Here is a 5,692-nt window from a genome sequence, read left to right as displayed (position 1 = left end):
GGGGGTGGGGGCGGCTCCGGGGTGGGTGGGTGGGGGGGACGGCGACGGGTCGGCCTGGCTTCTTCCGTGACGCGGTGGGGCGCGGCCAATGGGAGGGAGACCACTGGCGCCGTGGTGTACACTGCGCGGGGTGGATTTTCTGTGGGCGCCGCGGCGGTGGAGCGCTCATGGGTTTGGCTTGGCTGGAACGGCCGGAAGCTTCTGCCTTCCCGCGGACGGTTGTTTGGTTGGTTTGGGGCCGAGTCAAACGCACTCGACCCGCCTGTCGGTCGTAATTTGCGAACCATTTTTTATGCGTCAAAACCTTTTGGAAATAATCAAATAATCCTGTGGAGTACGCACCGCTTGATGTGAAAGCATGCAGACGAGGAGTTCGGCGGATTTGTCCAAGGGCAAGCGCCATGAACACGACCTTTGTTATTATGTATGTACTCCTATGGAGTATGTACGCATACTTTAACAATAAGAGCATTGTTTTTAAGCTAGCATCAGGGTCGGCATCAGGAGCAAAACCACGGATGAATAGTCACATTAGATCGAGCGCTTCACTTTCACGTACGAACAAATGCGTCGCGATCCAAAACCGGAACGTCTACACTGACTGCGATTTGATCCGGTGAAACGTTCTTTTATCCGTCTGCCAGTTGAGGGCGGGCGGTGGCGTCGTCCACAGAAAGCTAAGAAAAAGTAGTGGACACGGTCGAAGAGCGCATGAACCACACACACTGCCTCACGGTTCACCGGTGCCGGGGGAAAAGTAGGAGCAGTTACTGATCTGGACAGCTATGTGAGCTGAGCTGATGAGCATCAGTGAGCGAAATTACGATCAGGTTCCGTTGAACACGTCCTTAAGGAGGACACGTTGACATCTTCGTCCTGGCTGAACATCCAAGTCACTGTCGTGGTCGTCTAAAAAAATATCCAGAGCCGATGCATATCTCGAGGAAGGGTGTAAAAATATCTCGGAGGATGAAGTAAACGTGAACGCATGGCGCCGGTGCTATGTGAACGTACACGGTACACCGAGGGGACCGACCGGCTTTCGCTGGGGCCAAGATTCGGGGGAGCAACTAGTATGAGAAATGTTCTTCAAGTACGAGCCATGTAGTCTAGTTGGTCGGTCATATATTCTAGACATCATGAAACTCGCTTTTATAGAAATTTCATTGTGTGGACACAATGTCTCATCTATTGGGTGACCAAATTTGATATTTGCGAAACCAGAAAGGGAAATTTAGATATCAACAGTGTTGGAAGGAAGGACATTTAGACCTTGTAAGTGAAATTTGATTTGTTTGTTTAGAGAATGGGCACAATTTGGGTCCGACTTTGAATTAATAAAGTCATCAACCGGCCAGGATTACAGTCATGAACAACAAACAGAAAAAGTGACCACAACACTGCTGAACACAAAAGGTGATGAAGAAACATCTCACAGAGCAACATACACTACAAGCTAAAAGGTGGACAAAAAACATGAAACTTGGAGACATCAATGCCCTCTTCCACGAAAACCGCACAGGAGAAGAGGAGCATGCCGGCTCGAAAGGCGAAAGCCCACGAGCAAAATAAGGGCATGCAGTCGTCGAAACAACAGGGGCCGTTGCAAGACACAATCATTCATTCCATCACCGAAGGAGGTCCCAACCTCCTCGCCTTGGCTCGAAACGCATGGCACCATCGATAGATGGAGCTGCTTACCCTAGAGCATGGACGAATGTCGCAACCAGGCATCCCAAGAAAAAGATTCTAAACACGCTCATCGAGTCATAAATGACACAGCTACTAGCAAGATGCCCGTGCATTGCACGGAACATCAAGATGCATTTTTTTTACAAAACACCTGTTGTGATTAACCCATACGGGAGTAATCCCATGTGTAAAAACTAATGATATCTCGAGAAAGAGGAGTGGGGCGTGGTGGTGATTGATGGTCGGACTGAGCGGAGGCATGGGGATGGACGACGCCGACAGTGGCCACCATGCTAGATTGTTTCAGAGACTTCCTTTTTTAATTGCTCAACAATGAGGTTGTGGGAGATAAGGATGAACAAGGAAATGCCTTATCTGCAAATGTGGAGAGAGATGCGGGTATATTTTTGCAAAATTGCCATATTTTGCTTTCTATCCGCCAGATATAGATCAGACGGTCTATATTGCAAGATCGCAGGCACACCATCATCACCAACTCGATTTTTTATAAGAGTAGAGATATCAAAACACCATCGTTGTCCATGGACGACCACGCAAGAGACAAACGATGTACCGAGGGCCTAGGTTAACATCGAGCACCAAGGGCGCAGAACCGAAGTCGACTCCGCTGAACCTTCAATGTTGGTGTGAACCCACGAGCCCCGTCGCCGCCACCTCTAAAAGCACAAGTGCTCCCTGGGTGATTTTGGTAATTAATGACAACATATCTCTTGTTGGACTAATACCTTTATCTAGTATATTTCAGATCAGTTCAACAATGGCATGGCAAGGACAAGAGGATGTGGAACCCCTTCAAAATGCTAAGGACAAAGATTGGCAAAAGCTCAAGGCTCTTCATTTTCATTTTAGTGATCCAAGATCACATTGAGTCCATAGGAAAGCCAATACTATTAAAAGTGGATGAGGTGTTGCTTAATGGTCTACTTGCTCAAAGTGCTTAGTGATATTACTCCAAAACCCTCAACCACTTTCCCACTCCAAATATGTCCAAAACCCAAAGTCAAACTCGGCCCCACCGATTTGATCTATCCGGCGCCACCGAGCTCAGTTGACATAGCCACTACCAGAAACCCTAGACAATTTGGTTTCACCGATACGGATCTCGGTCTAACCGAGATGGCATTGCAAACTCTCTGTTTCCCTTCGTAACACTTCGGTCTCACCGAAATGAGCAATTGGTCCCACCGAGTTTGCCTGACCAACTCTCTATTTACTCATTGCTGAAATCGGTCTCACCGAGTTCATGCAATCGGTCTCACCGAGATGAGGTTTTGCCCTAGCCCTAGCACATCGGTCCCACCGAGTCGATCATGTCGGTCCCACCGATATTCCTAACGTTCACATTTTTGAACTGAATCGGTCTCATCGAGTTCTTCTATTCGGTCTGACCGAGTTGGGTCAAATGTGTGTAACGGTTGGATTTTGTGTGGAGGCTATATATACCCCTCCACCCCCATCTCCATTAGAGAGAGAGCCATCAGAACTGTTGGAAATATGCCCTAGAGGCAATAATAAAATGGTTATTATTGTATTTCCTTGTTCATGATAATTGTCTATTGTTCATGCTATAATTGTATTAACTAGAAACCGTAATACATGTGTGAATACATAGACCACAACATGTCCCTAGTAAGCCTCTAGTTGACTAGCTCGTTGATCAATAGATCGTTATGGTTTCCTGACCATGGACATTTGATGTCATTGATAACGGGATCACATCATTAGGAGAATGATGTGATGGACAAGACCCAACCCTAAGCATAGCACAAGATCGTGTAGTTCGTTTGCTAAGAGCTTTTCTAATGTCAAGTATCATTTCCTTAGACCATGAGATTGTGCAACTCCCGGATACCGTAGGAATGCTTTGGGTGTACCAAACGTCACAACGTAACTGGGTGGCTATAAAGGTACACTACAGGTATCTCCGAAAGTGTCTGTTGGGTTGGCACGAATCGAGACTGGGATTTGTCACTCCGTATGACGGAGAGGTATCTCTGGGCTCACTCGGTAATGCATCATCATTATGAGCTCAATGTGACTAAGTAGTTAGTCACGGGATCATGCGTTATGGAACGAGTAAAGAGACTTGCCGGTAACGAGATTGAACAAGGTATAGGGATACCGACGATCGAATCTCGGGCAAGTAACATACCGATTGACAAAGGGAATTGTATACTGGATTGATTGAATCCCCGACATCGTGGTTCATCCGATGAGATCATCGTGGAACATGTGGGATCCAACATGGGTATCCAGATCCCGCTATTGGTCATTGGCCGGAGAACGTCTCGGTCATGTCTGCATGGTTTCAGAACCCGTAGGGTCTACACACTTAAGGTTCGATGACGCTAGGGTTATAGGGAATAGATACACGTGGTTACCGAATGTTGTTCGGAGTCCCGGATGAGATCCCGGACATCACGAGGAGTTCCGGAATGGTCCGGAGGTAAAGAATAATATATAGGAAGTAAGGTTTTGGCCACCGGAACAGTTTCGGGCGTCACCGGTAATGTAGCGGGACCACCGGAGGGTTCCGGGGGTCCACCGGGAGGGGCCACCAACCCCGGAGGCCTGCGTGGGCCAAGTGTGGGAAGGGACCAGCCCCTAGGTGGGCTGGTGCGCCTCCCACAAGAGGCCCAAGGCGCATGGAAAGGGGGAGGGGGGAAAACCCTAGGCTCAGATGGGCCTAAGGCCCACCTAGGGTGCGCCCCCTCTCTCCCCCTCTGACCGCCCCCTCAGATGCATCTAGGGCTGATCGCCACCCCTAGGGGGGGAACCCTAGATGGGGGCGCAGCCCCTCCCCTTCCCCTATATATAGTGGGGGTTTTGGGGCTGCCATAGACATGAGTCTCCCTCTCTCTTGGCGCAGCCCTACCCCTCTCCCTCCTCGTCTCTCGCAGTGCTTGGCGAAGCCCTGCTGGAGTGCCACGCTCCTCCATCACCACCATGTCGTTGTGCTGCTGCTGGACGGAGTCTTCCCCAACCTCTCCCTCTCTCCTTGCTGGATCAAGGCACGGGAGACGTCACCGGGCTGCATGTGTGTTGAACGCGGAGGCACCGTTGTTCGGTGCTTAGATCGGATTCGGCCGCGATCTGAATCGCTTCGTGTACGACTTCACCGACCGCGTTCTTGTAACGCTTCCGCATCGCGATCTTCAAGGGTATGAAGATGCACTCCCCTCTCTCTCGTTGCTAGTTATTCCATAGATTGATCTTGGTGATGCGTAGAAAATTTTGAATTATCGCTACCTTCCCCAACAGTGGCATCATGAGCTAGGTCTATGCGTAGATTCTATGCACGAGTAGAACACAAAGTAGTTGTGGGCGATGAGTTGTTCAATTTGCTTGCCGTTACTAGTCTTATCTTGATTCGGCGGCATTGTGGGATGAAGCGGCCCGGACCGACCTTACACGTACTCTTACGTGAGACAGGTTCCACCGACTGACATGCACTTGATGCATAAGGTGGCTAGCGGGTGTCTGTCTCTCCCACTTTAGTTGGATCGGATTCGATGAAAAGGGTCCTTATGAAGGGTAAATAGCAATTGGCATATCACCGTTGTGGCTTTTGCGTAGGTAAGAAACGTTCTTGCTAGAAACCCATAGCAGCCACGTAAAACATGCAACAACAATTAGAGGACGTCTAACTTGTTTTTGCAGGGTATGCTATGTGATGTGATATGGCCAAAAGGATGTGATGAATCATATATGTGATGTATGAGATTGATCATGTTCTTGTAATAGGAATCGCGACTTGTATGTCGATGAGTATGACAACCGGCAGGAGCCATAGGAGTTGTCTTAATTTATTGTATGACCTGCGTGTCAATGAAAAACGCCATGTAATTACTTTACTTTATTGCTAACCGTTAGCCATAGTAGTAGAAGTAATAGTTGGCGAGACAACTTCATGAAGACACGATGATGGAGATCATGATGATGGAGATCATGGTGTCATGCCGGTGATGAAGGTGATCAT

Source organism: Triticum aestivum, chromosome 2D, assembly GCF_018294505.1.
Source record: "Triticum aestivum cultivar Chinese Spring chromosome 2D, IWGSC CS RefSeq v2.1, whole genome shotgun sequence".
In the NCBI taxonomy this organism is placed as follows: domain Eukaryota; kingdom Viridiplantae; phylum Streptophyta; class Magnoliopsida; order Poales; family Poaceae; genus Triticum; species Triticum aestivum.
This window is presented reverse-complemented; position numbering follows the sequence as displayed.